The sequence below is a fragment of the Manis pentadactyla genome, chromosome 8 (genome assembly GCF_030020395.1).
Source record: "Manis pentadactyla isolate mManPen7 chromosome 8, mManPen7.hap1, whole genome shotgun sequence".
In the NCBI taxonomy this organism is placed as follows: Eukaryota; Metazoa; Chordata; class Mammalia; order Pholidota; family Manidae; genus Manis; species Manis pentadactyla.
Window position 1 is genome coordinate 136,458,754 of NC_080026.1, and position 25,817 is coordinate 136,484,570.

General features: G+C 45.7%; 1 protein-coding gene across 4 annotated transcripts in view; it reads left to right on the plus strand.

Moving 5' to 3' along the window:
• Nucleotides 1–25,817, plus strand: part of PTPRE (protein tyrosine phosphatase receptor type E) — a 148,788-nt gene that overhangs the window by 44,026 nt on the left and 78,945 nt on the right. The window contains exon 2 of one of the 4 annotated variants that reach the window (XM_036924055.2): nucleotides 19,704–19,726. The exons of the other annotated variants lie outside the window; for them this stretch is intronic. The gene's annotated coding sequence lies outside the window, so the exon portion shown is untranslated. The remainder of the gene's footprint in view (nucleotides 1–19,703; nucleotides 19,727–25,817) is intronic. 4 annotated transcript variants of the gene reach the window in all.

Sequence of the window (25,817 nt, forward strand, 5' to 3'; positions counted from 1 at the left end):
TCCATCCATGTTGCTGCAAATGATTGGATTTGCCCTTTTCTTATGGCTGAGTAGTATTCCATTGTGTATATGTACCACATCTTCTTTATCCATTCATCTATTGATGGACATTTAGGTTGCTTCCAATTCTTGGCTATTGTAAATAGTGCTGCAATAAACATAGGGGTGCATCTGTCTCAAACTTGATTGCTGCGTTCTTAGGGTAAATTCCTAGGAGTGGAATTCCTGGGTCAAATGGTAAGTCTGTTTTGAGCATTTTGATGTACCTCCATACTGCTTTCCACAATGGTTGAACTAACTTACATTCCCACCAGCAGTGTAGGAGGGTTCCCCTTTCTCCACAGCCTCGCCAACATTTGTTGTTGTTTGTCTTTTGGATGGCAGCCATCCTTACTGGTGTGAGGTGATACCTCATTGTAGTTTTAATTTGCATTTCTCTGATAATTAGCGATGTGGAGCATCTTTTCATGTGTCTGTTGGCCATCTGTATTTCTTTTTTGGAGAACTGTCTGTTCAGTTCCTCTGCCCATTTTTTAATTGGGTTATTTGTTTTTTGTTTGTTGAGGCGTGTGAGCTCCTTATATATTCTGGACGTCAAGCCTTTATCGGATGTGTCATTTTCAAATATATTCTCCCATACTGTAGGGATCCTTCTTGTTCTATTGATGGTGTCTTTTGCTGTACAGAAGCTTTTCAGCTTAATATAGTCCCACTTACTCATTTTTGCTGTTGTTTTCCTTGCCCGGGGAGATATGTTCAAGAAGAGGTCACTCATGTTTATGTCTAAGAGGTTTGTGCCTATGTTTTCTTCCAAGAGTTTAATGGTTTCATGGCTTACATTCAGGTCTTTGATCCATTTTGAGTTTACTTTTGTATATGGGGTTAGACAATGGTCCAGTTTCATTCTCCTACATGTAGCTGTCCAGTTTTGCCAGCACCACCTGTTGAAGAGACTGTCATTTCGCCATTGTATGTCCATGGCTCCTTTATCAAATATTAATTGACCATATATGTCTGGGTTAATGTCTGGATTCTCTAGTCTGTTCCATTGGTCTGTGGCTCTGCTCTTGTGCCAGTACCAAATTGTCTTGATTACTATGGCTTTATAGTAGAGCTTGAAGTTGGGGAGTGAGATCCCCCCTACTTTATTCTTCTTTCTCAGGATTGCTTTGGCTATTCGGGGTCTTTGGTGTTTCCATATGAATTTTTGAATTATTTGTTCCAGTTCATTGAAGAATGTTGCTGGTAGTTTCATAGGGATTGCATCAAATCTGTATATTGCTTTGGGCAGGATGGCCATTTTGACGATATTAATTCTTCCTAGCCACGAGCATGGGATGAGTTTCCATCTGTTAGTGTCCCCTTTAATTTCTCTTAAGAGTGACTTGTAGTTTTCAGAGTATAAGTCTTTCACTTCTTTGGTTAGGTTTATTCCTAGGTATTTTATTTTTTTTGATGCAATTGTGAATGGAGTTGTTTTCCTGATTTCTCTTTCTGTTGGTTCATTGTTAGTATATAGGAAAGCCACAGATTTCTGTGTGTTGATTCTGTATCCTGCAACTTTGCTGTATTCCGATATCAGTTCTAGTAGTTTTGGGGTGGAGTCTTTAGGGTTTTTTATGTACAGTATCATGTCATCTGCAAATAGTGACAGTTTAACTTCTTCTTTACCAATCTGGATTCCTTGTATTTCTTTATTTTGTCTGATTGCCGTGGCTAGGACCTCCAGTACTATGTTAAATAACAGTGGAGAGAGTGGGCATCCCTGTCTAGTTCCCGATCTCAGAGGAAATGCTTTCAGCTTCTCGCTGTTCAATATAATGTTGGCTGTGGGTTTATCATAGATGGCCTTTATTATGTTGAGGTACTTGCCCTCTATTCCCATTTTGCTGAGAGTTTTTAACATGAATGGATGTTGAACTTTGTCAAATGCTTTTTCAGCATCTATGGAGATGATCATGTGGTTTTTGTCTTTCTTTTTGTTGATGTGGTGGATGATGTTGATGGACTTTCAAATGTTGTACCATCCTTGCATCCCTGGAATGAATCCCACTTGGTCATGGTGTATGATCCTTTTGATGTATTTTTGAATTCGGTTTGCTAATATTTTGTTGAGTATTTTTGCATCTACGTTCATCAGGGATATTGGTCTGTAGTTTTCTTTTTTGGTGGGGTCTTTGCCTGGTTTTGGTATTAGGGTGATGTTAGCTTCATAGAATGAGTTTGCGAGTATCCCCTCCTCCTCTATTTTTTGGAAAACTTTAAAGAGAATGGGTATTATGTCTTCCCTGTATGTCTGATAAAATTCCGAGGTAAATCCATCTGGCCCGGGGGTTTTGTTCTTTGGTAGTTTTTTGATTACCTCTTCAATTTCGTTGCTGGTAATTGGTCTGTTTAGATTTTCTGTTTCTTCCTGGGTCAATCTTGGAAGGTTATATTTTTCTAGGAAGTTGTCCATTTCTCCTAGGTTTCCCAGCTTGTTAGCATATAGGTTTTCATAGTATTCTCCAATAATTCTTTGCATTTCCGTGGGGTCCGTCGTGATTTTTCCTTTCTTGTTTCTGATACTGTTGATTTGTGTTGACTCTCTTTTCTTCTTAATAAGTCTGGCTAGAGGCTTATCTATTTTGTTTATTTTCTCAAAGAACCAGCTCTTGGTTTCATTGATTTTTGCTATTGTTTTATTCTTCTCAATTTTATTTATTTCTTCTCTGATCTTTATTATGTCCCTCCTTCTGCTGACCTTAGGCCTCATCTGTTCTTCTTTTTCCAATTTCGATAATTGTGACATTAGACCATTCATTTGGGATTGCTCTTCCTTTTTTAAATATGCTTGGATTGCTATATACTTTCCTCTTAAGACTGCTTTTGCTGTGTCCCACAGAAGTTGGGGCTTAGTGTTGTTGTTGTCATTTGTTTCCATATATTGCTGGATCTCCATTTTGATTTGGTCATTGATCCATTGATTATTTAGGAGCGTGTTGTTAAGCCTCCATGTGTTTGTGAGCCTGTTTGCTTTCTTTGTACAGTTTATTTCTAGTTTTATGCCTTTGTGGTCTGAAAAGTTGGTTGGTAGGATTTCAATCTTTTGGAATTTTCTGAGGCTCTTTTTGTGGCCTAGTATGTGGTCTATTCTGGAGAATGTTCCATGTGCACTTGAGAAGAATGTATATCCCGCTGCTTTTGGATGTAGAGTTCTATAGATGTCAATTAGGTCCATCTGCTCTACTGTGTTGTTCAGTGCTTCCGTGTCCTTACTTATTTTCTGCCCAGTGGATCTATCCTTTGGGGTGAGTGGTGTGTTGAAGTCTCCTAGAATGAATGCATTGCAGTCTATATCCCCCTTTAGTTCTGTTAGTATTTGTTTCTCATATGCTGGTGCTCCTGTGTTGGGTGCATATATATTTAGAATGGTTATATCCTCTTGTTGGACTGAGCCCTTTATCATTATGTAGTGTCCTTCTTTATCTCTTGTTACTTTCTTTGTTTTGAAGTCTATTTTGTCTGATATTAGTACTGCAACCCCTGCTTTCTTCTCACTGTTGTTTGCTTGAAATATGTTTTTCCATCCCTTGACTTTTAGTCTGTACATGTCTTTGGGTTTGAGGTGAGTTTCTTGTAAGCAGCATATAGATGGGTCTTGCTTTTTTATCCATTCTGTTACTCTGTGTCTTTTGATTGGTGCATTCAACCCATTAACATTTAGGGTGACTATTGAAAGATATGTACTTATTGCCATTGCAGGCTTTAAATTCGTGGTTACCAAAGGTTCAAGGTTAGCCTCTTTAGTATCTTACTGCCTAACTTAGCTCGCTGATTGAGCTGTTATATACACTGTCTGGAGATTCTTTTCTTCTCTCCCTTCTTGTTCCTTCTCCTCGATTCTTCATATGTTGGGTGTTTTGTGCTGTGCTCCTTCTAGGAGTGCTCCCATCTAGAGCAGTCCCTGTAAGATGTTCTGTAGAGGTGGTTTTTGGAAAGCAAATTCCCTCAGCTTTTGTTTGTCTGGGAATTGTTTAATCCCACCGTCATATTTGAATGATAGTCGTGCTGGATACAGTATCCTTGGTTCAAGGCCCTTCTGTTTCATTGTATTAAATATATCATGCCATTCTCTTCTGGCCTGTAGGGTTTCTGTTGAGAAATCTGACGTTAGCCTGATGGGTTTCCCTTTATAGGTGACCTTTTTCTCTCTAGCTGCCTTTAACACTCTTTCCTTGTCCTTGATCTTTGCCATTTTAATTATTATGTGTCTTGGTGTTGCCCTTCTTGGATCCTTTCTGTTGGGGGTTCTGTGTATTTCCGTGGTCTGTTTGATTACTTCCTCCCCCAGTGTGGGGAAGTTTTCAGCAATTATTTCTTCTAAGATACTTTCCATCTCTTTTCCTCTCTCTTCTTCTTCTGGGACCCCTATAATACGGATATTGTTCCTTTTGGATTGGTCACACAGTTCTCTTAATATTGTTTCATTCCTGGAGATCCTTTTGTCTCTCTCTATGTCAGCTTCTATGCGTTCCTGTTCTCTGATTTCAATTCCATCAATGGCCTCTTGCATTCTATCCATTCTGCTTATAAACCCTTCCAGAGTTTGTTTCATTTCTGCGATCTCCTTTCTGGCATCTGTGATCTCTTTCCGGACTTCATCCCATTTTTCTTGCGTATTTCTCTGCATCTCTGTCAGCATGTTTATGATTCTTATTTTGAATTCTTTTTCAGGGAGACTGGTTAGGTCTGTCTCCTTCTCTGGTGTTGTCTCTGTGATCTTTGTCTGCCTGTAGCTTTGCCTTTTCATGGTGATAGGAATAGTCTGCAGAACTGGGATGAGTGACGGCTGGAAGGACTTCCTTTCTTGTTGGTTTGTGGCCCTCCTCTCCTGGGAGAACAGCGGCCTCTAGTGGCTTGTGCTGCGCAGCTGCGCGCAGACAGGGTTTCTGCTTCCTGCCCGGCTGCTATGGAGTTAATCTCCGCTGTTGCTGTGGGCGTGGCCTGGCTCGGGCAGCTACTCCAAAATGGTGGAGTCGCGTTGGAGCAGGGGCTGCTGGGAGGCTATTTATCTCCGTAAGGGGCCTGCCTGCTCCCTGCAGCCCAGGGGTTAGGGTGCCCAGAGATCCCGGATTCCCTACCTCTGGATTAAGTGGCCCGCCCTGCCCCTTTAAGACTTCCAAAAAGCACCCGCCAAAACAAAACAACGACCACAAAAAAAAACAAGAAAAAAAATTTTTTTAATTAAAAAAAAAGGTGGTCGTTCGTTTTTCTTTATTCTCCGGTGCCAGCCTCAGGCCTCTGCTCACCGGTCTTTCTGCCCTGTTTCCCTAGTATTGGGGTCCCTGTCCCTTTAAGACTTCCAAAAAGCGCTCGCCAAAACAAAGCAGCAAAAAAACAAACAAAAAAAAAAATTGTCGCGCGCTTTTCTTATGTCCTCTGTCGCCCAGCCTCCAGTGCCCGCTCACTGTTCTTGCTGCCCTGTTTCCCTAGCATCCAGGGCCCCCTGGGCATGTACTGTCTGCGCTCTGGCCCGGATGGCGGGGGCTGGGTGCTCGGCAGTCCTGGGCTCCGTCTCCCTCCCGCTCTGCCTGCTCTTCTCCCGCCGGGAGCTGGGGGGAGGGGCGCTCGGCTCCCGCGGGGCCGGGGCTTGTATCTTACCCCCTTCGCGAGGCGCTGGGTTCTCTCAGGTGCGGATGTGGTCTGGATATTGTCCTGTGTCCTCTGGTCTTTATTCTAGGAAGGGTTGTCTTTGTTATATTTTCATAGATATATGTTGTTTTGGGAGGAGATTTCCGCTGCTCTACTCACGCCGCCATCTTCCGCCCCTCTCCCAACACTGGCTTAATTTGAGCTAAGCAGGGGGACCCCTTCCCTTGTCTCTGGCAGGCTCCCACTGTGGAGCATTCAGACCATAGCTGGCTCAGAACCAGGCCCTCATTCACCTTGTCCCGTCCAGGACAGTGGACATGAATTCACTGGCAGGGGCCCCACCCTTGGACACTGTGGCCTCCTATCTACCCCTTTGCCTGTGCTGCCCTCTTCCCTGCCTTAGTGTTGAGGTTCTGGGCCCCAGACACCCCTGAGCGGCCTCTGGTCCCTATCGTGGCTGGAGGTGTCCTCTCTGAGTGTGATGCCAGTCGCCACCCTCCCTGAACAGGGAGCACACCGGTAGGTGCCGGGCACACTCTTCACTCTGCGTCCCACATCCCTAAGAGTGCACAGGCACCACACGTCGTTCCCATCCGAGGAGTGGAAGCTCGGGGCACTTGGTGCTGCATCTTGGGTCCATGGAGGCCTCTGCCCCAGGCCAGGTGTGTGCGGTCATCTGGATACTCACGTTCTGGCAAGAATTGCTAGAAGGTTACTGATCATTTGTGTTCTAAAGTAGGTCAGGAAACTAAAGGAAAGACAGGACAAGGCCATATTTCTCAGGTGTAATTCATCGACAGATACCCCAGCCAAAATGCACACAGAAGGGGACTTTGCAGAAGGGTCTGGTCACACATGATCAAAAGTCAGTATTTATGGAGCACGTGACTTGTGTCAGACACTGTAGAAGGTGCAGTATGGACATTATCGTGCACATCCCACACTAGTTCAGGGTGATCATCCCCTCAGTTTGCCAGGGAGTGAGGGGTTTACTGGCATGCAAGATTCAGTATAAAATTGGAAAGTCCCCACCCACTAGCCCAGGGTAAAGGTGGACCGCCCTCAGGTTGTAAATGGAAACCTGTGGCTCAGAAGGGTGAGGTAACCTGCCCAGGCTTGTCCCTTTGGCAGCAGGACCAATGCACAGCAGCCCCCAAATCCACATGCTTCAACTACAGCACACGACTGTGGCCCTGAGAGTAACTCTTCCTCTACTGAAGGCTCCGGGTCATGCATAAGACCAACACCTTAAAGAGATTTAAGTGTAAATTGGAGATTCCTAATCCTTTTGACAAACAAAACAGTAAAAATCAGAAAACTATTTTCAAATAAAATTAATAGACAAACTTGTTCTACAAGAAATCAGGATTTTAACCACAAACAAGCAAACACTCTGTGGGCGCAGTTGGGGCAGGTGTGCTGTCCCCTCCATCTTTTAAGTCTCTTGATGCCCAGGGTCCTCTTTTGTCCTGTTATGTGAGGAGCAGATGATGCAGGAACATTACTCAGATGACCGTATTTGTGTGTTGATTTTTTTTTAGACAAATTAGTTCATTTCTTTGCTTATCTATATAGGAGAAAAAGCAATACCAGCGGTGATCCAAAATGGTAGATGGAATTAAAACATACAGAAAAAGTATACACCAGTCAGAAATGCAAGGGACCTGGTGCACGCAGTGAACACTCCGATGAAGGAATACGACCTGAGCAGCCCTCCCCCAACCCCTGCACCCCACCCCCCAGGCTGACCACTTTCCCCACTTCTAACATCATGTGTTCATTTGCCTGCTTTTGAATTTTATATAATGGAATCATAGAGTGTGTAAAATAATTTGTTAATGTTTATTGAATTCCGATGACGTTCAAGGCACTGTGTGGATTTTCAGTGAATCTCAGTGACTTGGCTTTGTGCATGTCGGTGTGCTCTTACGGATGCATGTATGTCCCCATATAGGTCACAGAATTATCTTAGCTCTCAATACCCAAAGACCATCTCACCCGGTGATGGGCTCACATGCTGTTTGTGTTCAGGAAGACACCCCTGCTACGTAAATTCAGCATTACTATGAATTCAACAGAGTAATTTAGGTTCTGTATTGGGGAGTTTTCCAAATGCTGAAGTCATCTGCCCTCTGCACTCCAGCAAACATGTTAGGATAATGAAGAGGGGAAGCCACTTTAGTTTTGGGGCAAAGGGGAAGGTGGCATTCAGAAGTCATCTTACATGGCAGCCACCAGCAGAGACCTGATGTCGAGTGAAGGCACAGCCTCCACAACAGACAGTCCCTTCCAGCCCCAGGGTCTACCCAACACTGTGCTTGTCCATCCTGGCCATCCGTGAGTCCCTCCTCTAACATCTTGGGAGCCACCAGCCAGTGTCCCCCATTGCGTGCCAGAAGCATGGTGTTGCCATTGGTCTGTGATGGTAATCTGTGCTGTTAACCCCCAAAGAGGGCTTGGGGCAACTCAGGGAAGAGAGGCTGTGTATTTCTGGACGGCTCAGAATTCAGGTGGATGCTGTCTTCACCTTGTACTAGCTGAGTGACTGAGCTCCTGGCTTCTTCCTCGTGGACTCCAGTTTCCTACTTTGTAAAGTTGGAATGATAAGAACTGGGTGGCTCCAAGCACTCAATTAAAAATATTTTGTGGAAGCACCTTGCACACATAGTGTTTGAGAAATGCCAGCTCCCTTGCCCTGCAGATAAGTTGTGATTGCATTTGTGCCTTAAATGTGGTCCTAAGCTTCCTGGCTGACAAGGCAAAACGAAAACACAATGGCTTGGCTTGTCCTAGTCTGATGAGAAGAATGTTCCCAGTTTTTCAGGATGTTCCCAGTTTTTCAGGAAATATAAACACTTTCCTGGTGCTAGAGTCTAACACAACTTTATTTTGAAAGCTTGAGTACTTCATTGATAGAGGTTGCCACAATGGTTTTTATCCCCAGGAGATTTCAAGCTGAAATCACCTTTCTATTTCCATAGCATGTATTAATCCCTTAGTTAAAATATACTTATCTAAGGGTACAGTACGACATGAAGTCTGTAAAGTGAATGCCTTGACGTTGGGGGTCAGGAAACTCTGTTTCTCCATTTCTTTTACCATCTTCCGTTAGTGGACATTTACAGTAATCCCATAAATCAGTAGGGCATAAAGTCAGGGGTAACAGGGCAGAATCCTTTGCACTCAGGGCTCCATGCTGCTGCTGTGTGTAGGAGACAGGAGGACAGCCTTGTGTCTTTGCAGGGCCGTGGTGAGGATGAAGGAGATAACCTGCAGACAGGTGTTTTGGGCCTTCTTGGCATCAGTATCTATAAAGGGGAGGATCGGACAGGGGGTCCTCTCCGTTTTAACATTGTACATGTATAGCATCATGGTGAGTGTAAACTCATGTTAGTCAAGAATTGAGCCATCACGTTATCAGTGCTCTGTGCAAGTATGCTGCTTCGTGAGTGTGGGGCTCTGCTCCACAGAGCCAGGAGCCTTGCAGGGATGCCTGCCCTAGGGAGGCGTGGATGTCTGCTCACCCCTGCCTGGAAACTCCAGGATTTGGGTTAATGTGCAACTTCAAGCTGAATGTGAAAAACATTTCAGTTGAGTTCTTTGTTGTTTCAGAGGAATTTCACACACACACACACACACACACACACACACACAAATAGAGTATGTAACTCTCAGTGGCCTGAGTGTCCCCCCCCACACGTACAGACTCTGGCCTGGAAGAGGCAGAGGTGAGGGGGCTGGACATGGCATTTCTGGGGACCCTGAGCTGCCACGGGACACCAGGAGCACCCCCTAGATCTTAGTGTGGGTCAGTGCAAGGAAGGGCAGTGAGGGACCCTGGCACTGTGGCTGCAGCTTTGCACGTGGAACGTCAGCCTCAACAGAACTCCCTGGACACAGAGCTCCAAGCCTGGCATTCCTCCTCCTGCTTCCTGACTCCTGTCCTTTGAGGGCATTCTTGGCATCAGTATCTAGAAAGGGGAGGATCAGGCTGAGGCAGCTGATCTCTCCTCCCTCACTGCCTGTCCCAGGCTCCCTTCCCAAAGCACCTCATCAGGTGCCTCAAACATAATAGGCATTTGATAAATACCCGCTGGTCAGTCAGTGACACAGTAGCCCAGGAGGAACGATGCCTATGAGCGTCCTACAAGACTTCCTGTTGCTACTCTAAACCCTGAGGCTTGATCCTTTGACTGTTTTTTTATTAACCCTACCGCAGGCCAAGTTTACCCATGGGCACTAAGGTGTCCATCGCAGCTGTGCTCAGGAATGAGATAACCTGATGTTTTCCCTTCATTGTTGAAGATTTTAAGTGGATGATATTCATGTCATAGGGATCGCTTATTGCAGGAAGGCCATTTCATTTAAATATGAATGTTTCGAATGATTAGTCATTTAAAAAATAACCCATCTATGAATTTCAGACTTCCAGAGCTTTTGTCTTTTCAGAGACCAGCCCTTGTTTCAAATGAGCCAGACTTTCTTGGATTTGCTCATGAATCTTCAATCTGAGTTTTGGGTTAGGGGGAAAGATGGTATTTCAGTGTCCAGGGCAGGGACATATTAGACAAACTGTTGCTTCTTGACCGTGAGGGCATTGTGGGTGAGGGGATGTCATTGCGGGTGACCTTTGCCGGCCGGCTGGCTGGCTAGGTCATGACGGCTTCCTCTGCCTGGGCCCTGGGGCCTGCGCCTCTGCATGCAGCTCATCTCTCAGGAAGTGATTTCTGGCCTGGGTGCCAGAGCATCTGGATTTTCCCAGAGTTAGGCATTTTCACCCCTGGCAGAGAGCATGAATGCAGCTGGATTTGGTTTCCGGCTCTACCTCTTACTGGCCGTGTGACCTCATGCTTCAAGGTCCTGTGAAGATTAGATGGGCCCCGCCCCCTCACATTCCTTGGGGCAGGTGCTGGCCAGTTGCCCCTTATCTGCACCTCACCCTCTCACCTGCGGGGCTTACAGCTCAGCCGCACGATGCATGTCCCTGGCTCATCATCTGAGGTTGTCCATGACCTCATGTGGAGGCCATTGTAGCAGAGAGGGTGTGGGCCCCACCCCCGGTCACCCAGCTAGGAAGGTCACCCAGGCTTCCCACGTGAAAGTGGGCAGGACTCTAGCTTGGGCGTCGTACACGCTACAGCTCCTTCTCTCCCTCCAGCTTGGCTTACGGGGCAGGCCACTGGCCGAGCACGCAGCAGCCGAGGCCCTGGGGTCCCTGCAGTATGTGCAGACACATGCCTGCGCCTCTACCTCCAGCCCCCGACACACCAGCTAAAATTTACCCGAATGCCTGGGTCTGTACAGATTGCTATTGAAGCAGGTCAAATCCATACATTTTAAGATGATATCTTGAGTTGTAAAGAAAAAGAATGGTATTCCTTGAGAATGATGGGTGCGCTGCCTTCAGTGGGAGAGGAGGGCTGACCTTTATAGGTAGACAAAACAGAATGCTAGTCAAACACTGTGTTGCAGTGTATTGTTCCAGAACGCAGCCCCATACATTTGTGCGATAATGCTGTTTTTGTTTTCAAGTGAATACTGCAGTGTTCTTTTGTGTGGAGGAGGGATTCATTCCCAGTTCACAGACCCCTTTTATGTGGCAGGCAGGGGGAAAAATAGGTGCTTGTCCTTGCAACTTGTATCCATCCTGGAGACGTTTTCATTAATAGCTCGGTGATATATGAATTCCCCAAATCTCACTTTTCATTATGAACTCCATGTTAAGTGGAGACATTTAGCCTTTCCTCTTTAAGGCGATAACAGCTGCTGCTCAACATATCCTCTACCCCCTCCCATGGATTTAAAGCTGGCTTCTCCATGCACTTGACGTGCAATCTTAGTAATGAAATAGTTTAGAGTAGTCAGATCAGCCCATTTGGGGAAAGTCATTAAACCAAAATATTTGAGGGTTTTGGGGCAAAATAACTGGTTGATTGGCAGATCTTTAGCTTATATCGTTGACAAGTTTTCAAACTCTTTCTTAGAAATAGCTAATAAAATTCTCTGCTATGGGCTCCACATTCCTGGAAAAGAATTGTGCTGCTTTCAGAACACTTTTCTTCTTTTCCTGTGATGTTAATATATCTCTTAGTGTCTCAGTGACATCATCCTGGTGTCTGTCAACGATGCCCATGCAAGTCACTTCCTGGGGACTCTGAGACTAAGCACCTGGAGCAATGGCCAACCTTCTACCCAGGTCCCTAAGTCAGGCCCAAGGTCCCCATCTTCCTCCCCTTCCTTCTTCGCTGGTGTTCCCCAAGGCTAGTGGGCTCTGCGCCCTTGATCTTTAAATAGCTGCCTATTGCTATTTAAAGATAGCACCTTATCTGCACCTCACCCTCTCACCTGCGGGGCTTACAGCTCAGCCGCACGCACAATGCATGTCCCCGGATCATCATCTGAGGTTGTCCATGACCTCATGTGGAGGCCATTGTAGCAGAGAGGATGTGGGGCCCACCCTCGGTCACCTAGCTAGGAAGGTCACCCAGGCTTCCCACGTGAAAGTGGACAGGACTCTGGCTTGGGGATCATACACCCTGCATCCCTATTGCCACTGCCCTCACCTGACCATTGGAATGGCCTCTTTGTTACTATGGATCCACTGTCCGTACTTTGAGTCTTCCTTCTCTCTGCAGCCACTACCGTGACCTTCCTTGCAGAGAGCAGAGAGGCCCACCCAGGCTGACAGCTTCTGCAGCCATCTTGTGGCTTCAACACAAATCCAAAGGCCTCCGCAGCATGCCAGGCCCTGCCCGCCTCAATTCCAGATCCCTATCTGTGATTTATTGGCTATTTACCATATACTGAGTTCAGCGCTGGGTCCTATATGTGGATGATCTCATTTATTAACCCAGCACGTAAGGATTATTATTCCTATTTTGCAGGTGAGGAGGCTAAGGCTCAAAAAGATTGAGTGACTCACTCCAAGGTCCAAGCGGGGAGTCACATTATTTGCTGTCTCCAGAATGTTGCCGCACTCTCTGCCTGCTGTGCCTCTGTTCATGTCATCTGCCTGGGCATCTTATTCTTGAGAAAGACGCCTTGACTTTGGCCAAACATGGCTTAGAAGCCACTGCTTCCATCTTTGAAAGCCCCTGGACTCAACACGGTCATTTCACTCGCCCTGCATTTCAGTGATCTGTTTATAAGCCTGTCTTTGAAATTCCTTTAGGGTAAAGACCTTGAGCTCCTATCCATGTGATTTTTTCTTAAATCCCTAAATCTTTAGTATTTGGCACAGCACCAACCCCTAGTAGATTCTCAATGAATGGTGGTGGCTGATTTAGTACATTTATTCATCCATCCAACTGGTACTCTCTGAGTCACTGGTATGCGCACAGAACTGTTTATATAATAAAGAAGCTCGAGTTTTGTATTCAGAAAGCACCAAATTGTGTATCTTGGGGTGAGTGTCTGTTGCTTGCTTTTGTCATCTGTAATGTGTGGATCGTGCCTACCCACATTACAGGGCAGTGGAGAGTGTGGCACGCTTACTTTTAATCCACCATCCTGCTATTTGGTGTTGCTGAGCCGGTGAGGTTGGGGAAGGAGACACCGTCAGATGCAAGGGCAGCAGAGGCAGCTTCGTGCTTCCCGAGCACCTGCGGGGGTAAAACCAGGGCGGCCTGGGGGCTCAGACACGACGCCAGACGGGCCGGGGCGTGGGAAGCACGGGGCCGCTTGGGCTGAGGTGCGGAGCTTCTGGGCCAAGGAGCAGCCTGAGGAAAGCAGTGAGGCCAGGACAACCGTGGAGTGTCTGGAGAATGTAAAGCGGCTGTGACTGGGCGAGGGGCCTCTAGAAAGTTCCTGCTCCAGAGGCCATTGAGAAGCACACCTTGGCTTGTGGAGGAGATGCTGAAAGGGAACATTGGTGTTAGACGTAGAAAGGGGACCCCCGGCGTCGGAGGGTGTCTGTGACCCACGTGTGGGTCTCCTGCTGTCTTCCCCACCCCGAGGCTCTTCCCTGGGAACTTGTTTATCAACACATTCTTCTGCTCTCCTCTCTGGGACAACCTCATCAGCGAAAATGCTATTTCCTTTATTCCTTAGCAATAGTTGTTATTATTGCATAGTAATAAAACTACCATGGTTAATAAGAGTGAAGTGGGGCATTAACTTGTCCCTTTGCATTTGTGTCAGATTGGTAGTAACTAGCATTTTAATTAACACCAACAATCGGTATTTTTAAATTAAGAAGCACATTGTAAGTTTCCTTTCATTCTGGGTCTGCCGGAATAATGATCCTCCTGAATGATTATTTAATGCCATGATGGCTCATCCATCATGCTGCTGTGGGGAAGGTCGCTTTGCCTGGGGCCTCTGCAGCTTTCTGCTGTTTACAGCTGGGTGTGAAGATAATCACCAACTGCCCCTTTAGCATGGGGTTAGCAGCCTGCTCAGAGGTCTAGGGCCGCCTGGTGAAAGGCAGGGGTGTTTCATATGGGCACTCTGAAAATTAACACCTGCAAACATCACGTTTACTATCTGAATATAGAGATAAATCATTTTCTCTGGGTTCATTGAACACTAATTAGACCAAGAAAAATGTCTTTTGAATCAGATTTAGAGTGTTCAAGTACCATTAGCTTCATACAGTGAACAAGCCTGCTCTGAATACCTTCACCATCCAAACACAATGTGAGGAATTAAAAAAGAAGCCTAGCGCTCAAGGAGAGCTTCTCTGCCAGCGCCATCCACCTGACCTGAGCTAGGAGCAGCAGTGTCAGGTACAGTGTGATCAAGGCTCCGGCACAAGAGAGCGAGGAGGCACAGGGCATGCGATGAGGCAGTTCTCCTGTGAGGTCTCACTCCCACCTGGAGCTGGTTCTCTATCCCACTTTCTCCCCTGCCTCACCCAACTGGCGGAGACATTTAGGTGTGTTCAGGGGTGGCAACCAGGACCTCTTCATAGTCTAGTGGGGCCGTGTTACAGTTGACTACTAGCACCAACCTGGAGGGTAACTTCATTTTAAAGAATCATCTGGAAGGTGAGAACTTTCTCAGATGTGTTTGGGCAGCAGAAGGTTTGGAATCATAGTACTTTTTTGGTAGGCTTTCAGAACTGTGAAATTCATTCATCCATCAGCAAAAGGGTGTGGACACTGCACCGGGGCCAGGCGCTGTTGTAAGCAGTTTCCGCAGTTTCACTTGGAAAAACATCAGCCTGTGTATACACTTTAAAAACATGCCAGCGGCAGTCCTACCTGATAAACTGTTATGCCAAGTGCCAAGAGGCGGGCACGCGAAGAGATCGGCCAGAGGACGAGGCCTGAGCCCTCACCCCAGGTCTGTCCCTCGCCTGATTTGCTCTGTGCTGGGCAGGGTAGGTGCAGTTACCTGCTGTCAACCTGCAGAGAGGGCCCTGGGGGCAGCGCAGGAGAGGCCACCCTCCCTTCTGGGCCTGGAGAGCACCCTGCACCCCCGAAGGGAACACGGAACCAGAGGCCTGGGTTCCCAAATCCGTACTGATGGTAATGGCAAAGACAGGCCTGGGTGCATGGAAGCCAGCAGCCGTTGGGCTTGCAAAAGTGGAGTCCTTGGCTTGCTGATTTGCATAGTTTCCTAATCCAAAGAGGGGCCCCCGACTGTGGGTCATTAGAGAGGTGCCTTTGTGTGTACTTTGGGGACTGGTAATTGAGCTTCAGAAAACACTCTCTGGAAGGAATGTACATGGATCTTTGCTGAGTAGCTGCCCTTGAATAATTCTTAAAAAGTTCAGAAGATTGACAAAATGGGTGGTTGAGAAAATGGATCGTTTTTCCATCCTCAGTAGCATTGTTTGAAGAATCCCCTCGCCCCGGCCTCGTTCAGGTGGCTGGCTGCAGGGCAGGCAGAAGGCCGTTCTCCAAACTCCTCTCGTTCAGGGAGGTCTGGCCCCAGTGAGGTCAGCAGCCTTCCTCTCATGCATTAGGAAATACAGAAATGAACAGAGTTGCTGATGCCTGGAAGGTAAACAAGGAAGCTGGCAGGGGATGATGCCAGCAAGGACCTGAGGCCCCGTGAGTCGGAGGCGCTCTGTCCTCTCCCCCAGAGTATCAGTCACCCCCCGGAGGCAGAGTGAGAAGAGTCCCTGATGGAATGCTGGGGGCTCTCTGTTGCTTTCTCATTTGTGTGACTTTCCTGTTCTTTGGCCAGTCCATCTAAATGAACCGCACTGGTCACTGCCCTTGAGTGCCACTGGCTGAGAGTGAATGGCACTCTTTGTCATTCCAAGCGCTCTGACCAATGGATTAGACAACTCTATGCATTGGGGGACACTGGAGCCCCAGAGACTGCAGCTGGGATAGAGGAGCTCCACTTGGGGGGGTCTGATCATCCTGCCAAGACTACTTCCAGGCCAGAGTTCATGGTGTTTGATTGCATGATTTTTATTTTTATTTGTGTGTCCTGGCTTTATACACTTTTAATCCATCATAACAATTTCACATTTTAGATACAGTATATATACATGTAGAAATAATGTATGTAAACATTTAAAAATCAAATGTAAAAGTGCATCCAAATATTTTTAAATGCTGTCACCCTTTTGAAAGAATAGCTTGTCGATCACACCCTCAGCAGCATACATTCTGCCTGCTTGAGTGTTTATAAGGCTTCAGGCCAAGGGTGTGTTTAAGAGACTACTTTTGTCCGAGTTTGGGAAGATTTCCCAGTTATTTATGCCCATCCCAGAACTTGACAAGTCAGAATAATTTACATTTTTGCCTTAAGAGGAGCAGTTCCAATGGGTTGGTTCTAAACGCCGTAGTTTTATTTTCTCCCTCATAAGGTTTAGATGCACAGTAACGGCCCTGTGTCTTTCCCTATCTTGTGAGCAATCAGGAAGGGGCAGCTTCCTGTAGGAGCGCCGCCGCCTGACCTCGCCTGCCTCACCCCCCACCCCGCCACGGATTTCCCCTTTTCCACGTCCTCACACCACCTCTTTCCCAGGGCTTGGCTGGGCTGTGTGCTCCCTGCCTCTGCTGCCTGGGAGCAGAGTGGCTGTGCCTGAGTGCCCCGGGGACAGACCTCCTGGCTTCCGTGGTCAGGTTGGCTCAGGCTGCTGTGAGCCCAGCTGCTCCCGCAGACCCACCTCTCCCCACAGGAAGTATGTGGCCAGCCTGGGTTTTTCCAGGTCTTCCTGGCACGGAGCCCACAGCGCAGCTCTCTCTAGAGTTAGAAGGGACTATCAGGTGTTCGCCTGTGTCACTGCCATCCTCCACGGAGTGCCTTTCCTGGGCCCCCCTGCCAGCAGGCAGTGCCCCAGACACTGGGAATATAAAGGAAAGGAAAACCATCCTTACCCTGAAGGAATCACAGCTTCACTGGTGGGAGGGAGACCCAGAAAGAGAAAAAAACCAACAGAAGTAAACTGCAGTGTGGGCCGGATCCCCCTGGGCAGTTCAGCCAAGAGTGGCCTGTCCCTGCAGCCTGGGGTTAGCAACCCCGATGCCCTGCCTCCCCGCTCTGTGGGACACTAGTCAAGGTCTCAGCAAGCCTCAGTGTTCCCATCTTTAAAATGGGACTCTTCTTGCCTCAAGGATTAGCTGTGGGCTGTTGTGGGGACACCACAAGTGGCTGCCAAGGCAGGTGACAGGTCCAGGACATCTGAGAGCTTCTCTCCCTCCCTTCTTGGAGGACAGTGCAGTTCTGGATAAGATGGTCCAGATAGGACGTGTAACCTCTCTAGTTGTGGAACAAAACTATGTAGGGGACTCAGTGGGCCCCCTCCTGAGAGTCGTAGATCTGTCCATGGGAACCAACCCCCAAGACCCTTTTTTAATGCACTTGTGTCACCTTTCCAAACACTTTGCTCAGTGACATTGGTGCCCCAAGTTAAGGGACATGTTCTCGTGATCAAGGCCAACTTGAGAAGATATTCTGGGTGCTTGGCTTTTGTTCTGATTCTGTACTGAGAGAAACCAGTTGTGGTTTCATGCTAACACATGTGAGTCCAACCCGGTGCAGTATGTGATCTATTTGTAGAGCCCACTGTTCCATGTATTCTCGATCTGTTCAAAAAATTAACTAGTTCTAGTTTGAAGTTTAATTCAAAATCATTTTTTTGTGTTTGATTGGAATTTAGTCAATCATGCTTATGTGTTTATTTAACCATCCATTGTCAGGATGCCCACCCAATCCTGTGCCCTACTGGGATTTTTCCTTGTGGTTTTTATTTAATTTGACTCAAGCCTGTAGCCCTGCTTCTGCATAGGACATACTTGTGCATCTCACTGGGTTTTATTTTATGTTAAAATGTTCAACATTACACTGGAAATGGTTTTGAGCATTTCTATCAATCCTCCTGAGTACTAAAAGTATCTCCACTCCTGGCTTCTCCCTGTGCTTGGCCCCAGGCAACTGCAGTTATGCCCAACGTCCTCCCTGGTTCTTTTTGAGGACTGGAAGGGGTGGACTCTTGTAATAAGTTATACTTACAAAAAGGCAGTTCCTCTTATCCCTGATGATCACGTCTTGCCCAACACTCTGTGCCCCTATCACCTTCTTGCCGTTTGCCTCATGTTATATTGGGCTCCTCTGTGCTCTGGGAACTCTGTGACTCTATATATTATTCAACGGGTTGATCCCCACTGCTTCTTTGTAGATTCTTTGGAATTTTCTGTGCAGACACATATGAGAATAAAGTCTTATGTCTTCCTTTCCATTTTCTATGTCTGCTTTATTTTTCTTGCCTTATTGCATTCACTAGGACTTCTAGTACAACATTAAGTATGAGTAGTGACAGTGGACGTCCTTGCCTTGTTCCCAGTATTGGGGGTAAGCATTCAGTCTTCCACCATTAAAATAACATCAGTTGTAGATTTGCCCAAGTAAATTTAAAAGTCCTTAATATTCGAAGAACTATTTCTTCTGCTTCTTTGGCTTCAAACCTACTTCACGGGTCAGCTTTTTAATTAGTGCAACAAGTTGTTATAATTGTGTGCTGTATAGTTTTTGGTTTAAACTAGTCTGGCCATGACTAAGATAAGAAGTAGTCTATTTTGCTGGAAAATATCATGTATTTTATTAGTTATTGAAAGGTAATGATCATCAAAACATGATTCTGCACTCTAGAGGCACAGATGTGCAGTGACAACTGAGCATGGTCTCCAGCCACAGGAGATGGAGGCTAACAGCCATATTTGCAGCTGCCTAACTGGCCACTCATACAAGAACAAGAAGGTCATGTCTGTCAACTGAAGAATGGATGAACAAGTGCAGTCTGTCCATATAATGGAATAGTATTCATCCATCAAAAGGAATGAGGTTCTGCTACATGCTGCAATATGGATGAACCTGAAGAATAGACTAAGTGTAAGCAGCTAGTCACAAAAGGGCACATATTGTAGGATCCCATTTATGTATGTCCAAAAGAGGCAAATCCATAAGCAGAGAGTGTATTTGTGGTTGCTAGGACCTAAGAGGTGGGGAGAGGTTGGGCTGGGGAGCTAATGAGCTAGTGGGCATGGAGTTTCCTTTGGGATGATGAAAATGTTCTAAAATTAGCTGATGGTGATGGTTGCAAAACTCTGATTATACTAAAAATCATTGAATTGTGCACTGTAGGCAGGTGGACTTTATGGCGTGTCAAGTATATCTCAATAAAGCTGTTAAAAACAAGAAGAAGATGAGAGCTGAGTTAAGGGCATGAGCAAGCTAGGTAATGATTAAGCGAACTGAGGAGATGGGAGCATCCTGGGCAGGTTTTAAGAGGCAGGTCTGGGGCAGATGGGCTGCAAGGGCCTCAGAGGAGGGGGCTCTGAGGCTGCAGAAGGGACAGCTGCCCGATGACGACCTTGGGGGCTGCACGCCATGCACTTTAGCCACGGGGCAGCCACCATGTTCCACCACCAACTGACACGACACCCAAAGATTATGGGAGGATTTGGAGGAGGGCACTTTTGGAAGTTGGGGATTGCAGCAAAGATAAATTATCATCGTCCAGATAAAAGGCCTCAAGTAGCCCCCCAGCAATGAAGCAAAAAGGGGAATATTCAATGAGTGCCACAGAGAAAGAAGTAGCTAGGATTAGCAGCTGACACCTGTTGGCCAGAAAACTCACTCTTCCTTTCTTTCTCTTTCTTTTTCAGATTATAGCCCTCGTTTTCCCTTGGTAAGTACAAAACTTTTATAAAATTATTTCTGGGAGGTAGTTAACTGCTTCAAAAATATGTGGGGTTGAGTTGTTAGAGAAACATTATCTTCTAGAGAAAGAAGGCCCTGCAGTCAGTGTGTTATATTTGAATTTTATGCCTTAATTTGCTCAAATGGACTTATAACATACTTTGTATGACATCATTTTTATTTTTTTGTTTTTTTTGAGTTGAAAATCTGGCTCAGGTCTTCAGCATCTGCAGTGATTGTTAGGACATATTTCCACATGCTTTCCTTTCATTGACTTGTCCTTGCTTTTAAAAGAACCTCACCTTATCTCAGCAGCACACATTCAACAGATTACTAGGGTGCAGGGTGGCACATAATAGCACTGATGGCAATTGCTTCTTAAATCGATCTGCTGTGGGGAAACTGCTGAAAAGGAGCTTCTCTGGATTGTACTTCTGCTTGAAAAAACAAAGTGTTTCTGTCGCCTAATTTTATGCCTCTGGAGATCCAGGCAGCATGCCATGCCTTGATGTCCTAATACTTAGTAAAAGAAACACCATCTACTTTTCGTGTTTTGCTAAATCAATTTCATGTTAAGTTCCCGAAAGAATTTGAGGGAATGCAATCTAAGGGCTTTCAGCCCTTAGTGGCTGCAGCATGTGGGCGAATACCATGTAGCGTGGGTGGTGTGGACTCACCAAGGTGTACCAGGGTGTGGGCAGCTAGGAAGCTGTTTGTCTTAAATGCATCACCCTGTTGAAATACTTTGACTCTCTCCTGAATTATCTTAAGGTCAATGGGTCAGTTCTTTTACCCTGGAGGCCCCCTTTTTTAGGGGGTGTGTCCTTCAGGGCACCATTTCACCTGGGCGTAAATGCCTCTGGATGTTCCTGGTGTGATCAAATGCCTTTTGGTTCTGTGGATCGTTTCTCCCTTTGTTGAAGGGATGCTAAATATAGTTAATGATTTATCAGGATAGAGATTGAGGAAGCCTCCATTTGCTACCTGCCGACACAGTTGTGCTGTCCATGTTCTCTGTCGCATCATTATTAGTGTTGATTCTGAATGACATCGTCTACTGGGGCAAATGTCCACCGTGGGATCAAAGAGAAGGGTCACTACTGGAACAATATTAATAAAATAGAGTCTAATTAGGTCTAATTACAAGAAGTTGGCACGTTCCTAAGCAAGAGGCGTTGGCTCATCCCTATTGGTTTGAATGGATATTAAACATACAGCTCAAAAGGCAGTGGATCCCACCAACCGTGGGCTGAAATACTGGAGGGTCAGGCCTCACAGACTCATCTCCTTCCGATGTTAAAGGTGACCTTTGCCTTCCTTGGCTCTCGGCTCAGCACCGGCCCCTCCACACGCAGGCTTGCCATCTGCCCGTTCTGGATTTCCGGGCCCGCTGCCTGGCCATGAGTAGGTCAGCAGCTCTGCTGGGTGATCCTGTGACATGTGCTTCTGGGGCTCCCCAAGTCCCAGCACCATCTCAAAACCAGTGACAGATTCAGAAGTCTGCCCCAATCCCAAGGTAACTGTGCACCTGTCTGCCTGTCTCCACCATAGAGCCTGGGCAGCACCTCCCTCTACGTGGTCCCATCTTTGGCCTCCATTTCAATGGGAGAGTAAAGTTCTGCCTCAGGAAGTTGTGAGTTGTTTGACTAACAGTGCTTCTGATCTCAGGAATTTTCTCTTTGATGGGAGAAGAGGGTATTCTAAGTAGGAACCTGCTAGGGTAGCTATCTTCTCTGCTACCTTTGTTTGCAATCTTCCTGTTGGGGTATCAGGGTAGGACATCAGATTGGTCTTCTAGCCTGAAGCAATTTCATTACTAATCATTTGGGATGTGTTTCAGAGCTTAAGATTTCAAGTAACAGAAGGGGATTTATTGCTACTGTGGGGGATCAGAAACTCGCTTTTGTTTAGTTAGAACTACATAAATAGCTCACTTGGGGCAGGACAGGAGACAGTAAGTGCCCTGAGGTTGGTGACTGTTCCAAGCCACTGTCCACACCTGGCAGGCTGACTGCAGAGCAGGAGCCCAGTAACACCTGCTGGGAAACACATGAACCTGTGTGGGTTCCCTCCTCCGTCAGCTGTCCATCACTTCAGGATCATGGTGACGTACAAGTGAGATCACCCAAAGTTAGCATTCAATAAAATTGTTATTTCTAACATCATCACAAAATTAGAGCAGTTGTTTCCAACTTTTAAAGAAGACATTTAGCTGGGTCGTTATGTAGGTGACGGCACTCCGGTGGATATGGAAAGATGGAAAGGAGCTAGCTCCCTTTTCTAGCAGTAATCTCTGAGTTTCATTTTAAGAGAAAAGAAAGCCACTTTGTGTTAATATTTGACTTTTAAAAAAAGAGACCAATTTTTCCCCTGTTAAACTGGATGGAGAGTCTTTTTAGTACAGCCACCCATTCTCTTTTTTCTTTTTTTTGGAATATAAAAACAGACTTGGGAAGTAATACATGGTTCATATCAGCATCATATATGATCAGAGTTCCCTTAATTGGAGAATGTTTGCAACTCTGTGAGTCTTGGTTGCATAATATTTAAATAATGCAATAGGAATTTCAGAAATAAGAATTTCTGGAAGACACATAATTAAAGCTTAAATATTTTCTCCAGGGTCTTGGAGGTCTTATATTGTTATACCAAAGGGTATCCACCAGTAAGTAAAATCAAATGACACTGTAACTTGACTGTTTCATTTTGGCTCATGGAAATACCAAAGGAATAAAAGAAAGTGAAATTAACGTGCTAATATTAAGTAACAGAAAATTTAATTTGAAAGTTAACTTAGAATATTCACTCAGTAGCTTTCTCTTCTTTAATGATCTATCCCTCTTCCTCTGTCAGTCAGTATGTGTGATTTTCTCTTCCCAGTCATTTTTCTTCCTTGGTGTTGGTTTGAATGGCCACCAAAAAAAAAAAAAAAGAATCTGAAGGTTTTTAAGTAAAGCCAGGGGCCTAATCCATGTTCTTCCAAGGCGGGGCGAGCCACTGCAAACACGGCTTCTGTGCACCTCGGCTGGGTCAGGTCTGCACTAGTTTCTGAATCTGCAGAAAGAAACGAGAAGGCATGTATCTCTCATAGATACATGGTGGGCACAGCACAGAAGACTTCACAACTTTCTTAGATATTCAATTCTGTTTCCCTCCTTTGCCTTGTTCTTGGGATTTTATGAGCATCGGTGGGTTCCACAGGTTTCCTATCCAAGCAAAATGTGTCTCTCCCAACAGGGAAGAACTTATTCTCCCAGAGACAGAGATTAGAAGCTGACAGTAAGTTGGAAGAATGCTTCTGGACCTGATGGTGACAAACAGATTACTCCCTCATTTATTTCCATTTCCATTTTCCTCCCAGGAAAGTTTCAACATTCTTCCAAGAAGTTCCTCCTAAAGGAGTCTACTAGGTAATCATTTGTCATATAGCAAAGCCATGGATATTAGGCAGTCACACTTTCCACTTACAGGAAATAGCACAGCTTTCCTATATAAACTCAGGTCTCACCCCTGAGCCAGCTGACCCAGTTGAGAGCTGGTATTCTTCCAGAAGTCCTCTTTCTCCTGACAGGGAAACATGGATTCTTGCAGGCCAGGATGGCTCCCCAGCCTCATCTCAGCAGGACAAGAGGTAAAGGGCACCTTTCTGGTCACACTGGCTTTATGTCATGGTTGTTTGTAATATAATTCCTAAGGTATTTAAAAATCAGGTTAAGGAATATTATCAGGAAGCATTTATTAAATGAAAATTTGGCCAACACCTCAGTTTTAACTTTGTCCAGCCCTATGCAGGAAATCTGGGATTTATGCTTCAGGAAACCACTTTAATCCACTGCAGCTCAGCCAAATGGTGCATGGGGGTGGGAGGGAGTTGCTTTGGGCGGCCAGGCTGCCTGAGTGCCAGGAATCCAAGGTGAAGTCCACCTTTAGGAAAACAATCCCCAACTATTGTTGGGGCCTAGGCTGGCCGGATGACACATCAAAATCCCACCCATTTGAAGTTGGGCATTTCCTATTTTTATAATCAAACCCACCCTCTTAATTTTCCTTAACAACTAGATTTGTGAAATGGCCTTTCAGTTTGTGATGACCCGGTGAGAAAGTGGGAGGACCTGGCCAATGGAGCAATGAGCCGGCCTCCAAGGAGCTTGTGTGCAGGGCCCCGAGGTGGGGCGGGCTCTGCGTGTGTGAGGCTTTCCTGTGCATGTGGTCCTGCTGTGGAAACAGCTGCAGGTCCACACCAGCTGCCTGAGGAGTGGCATCATTCACACGGGGAAGGAAGACATGAAATTTATAAAACCTTTTGGGTGTGTGACTATAGGGAAATTTCTTAGATCCATTAGGCCACAGAATCAGGAATGAGGTTTTTCTGCCAATTAGAAGGAACAGGAACATGGACCGATCCACATCTGATGTGGGAACTCTCCCCCAAGTGCAGTCCCATCCACGGGACCCATCTGTGTGAACTGGGACATTGAACAACAGGAGATTAGAACGAATTCTGTTCAAAGATTGCCGTTTTGAAGTGACTTTTAAATACTGCTTATTGCAATGCAGAGTTTCGAATAATATCTTTAAAGTGTTGGAAAAGGAAAGCTTTCTGTGGAGTTGCTGAACAAAATCTGTGTCACATAATGGATTCTCTGAGCAGCTTTTCTCTTTGTTTTGAATAGCAATGAGCATAAGCAGGAAACAGATCTTGGATTTGTGTTATTTTATGATGGAGGTGATTGAATTCTATTAACTTTTTAAAAATGTGTTGATGGTATTTAACTGCTTTCAAACAACTCTACCTGGGTTGAGCTGCTATCAGAAATGGTACAGATTTTGTGTTCAAAGCTTCTCCATAAAAATATTATAAAGCTATCATGTTACCACATTGCTGCTGAGAAATTACTTTTTTAAAAACGTCCTGTTGGTGGAAGTTATTATTCACAGAAACAGGACTTGATCTACTTCCTGTTTTGCGTGATAAGTGAAACGCCTTATGCTGAAAACATAAATTGCATTTATGATAATGCGCATGCATTTAGAGCACGTTATACTTTAGAAACATGCTCAGGCTCTATCTTAGTTGGGCCTCAGAGATACCTAGAGGTAGCTTAGGTCTGCATTCTCACCTTCACCTTAAGGATGAGAAAACAGAGGCCCAGGCAGGCTTGGAGAAGTGAGTCGACAGGACATGTCCCCTGTGTCACCTGCACTGTACGAGGGCTCCTCTCAAACCTAGAAGCCAGTCCACTCATTCCCACCACCAGAGGTGAGGTACGGACCTGGCCAGAAAAAAAGAAAAATTTCCATTATGAAAAATTTTATAATTATGTAAGTCATAGGGCACATGAATAAATAAGAATGTACCCTGTGGACTCTGCAAACAGTTGACTGGTAGATAACTATATTTTGGAACAGTTTTATGATCACTTGAGTTGATCTTGGCCAGAGTTCCAAACTATTTCCCTATGTTATCTGCTGACCAAATCCACTTCTCTAATCTCTTCTCACACACTTGCCAGTTTCCTCTTTGTGCAGCCATTCACCAGCCGACATTTATCAGGTGTCTCCTGCAGGCTTGTGATTATGCAAGGTCTTGAAAAATGAAGTGGTAGATCCTAGTTCTGATTTCAGGATCTATTGCCTGTAGGGCCAATATCTGAGTACTTTCTTTAGGAAGTATAATTACGTGGTTTGTGTGCAGTAGCCTAGAAAAGGATGAGACAGAAATAGAGTTTAGCTCCAGAAAGCTGAATGACTTAGACGTGTCTCTTCATGTCCTGAGTCCCACCTTCTTTGTCGAAAAAGGAAAGGTCTGAGTGAGAACTTTTTAAAGGTCTCTTTAAGATATAAAGTTCTCTGATCTAGCAATGCTTCCCCGGGTTTTGCGTTAACGAGAAATCCCCTTACCGTAGCCACTGCTGCGTACCAGCTGGGTCTGGGGCCAGCGAATGCATCAGCTTCCCTTCTGCGTGACCTGTGTACATCGTGATGTAAAAGTGGTATCATCTTAACTTCGAAAAGAAAGCAGCTGCCCTTTAGGATTTTCTCTTCCCTTTTCTCATATCTGTGCTCCTTCTCTGCCGCCC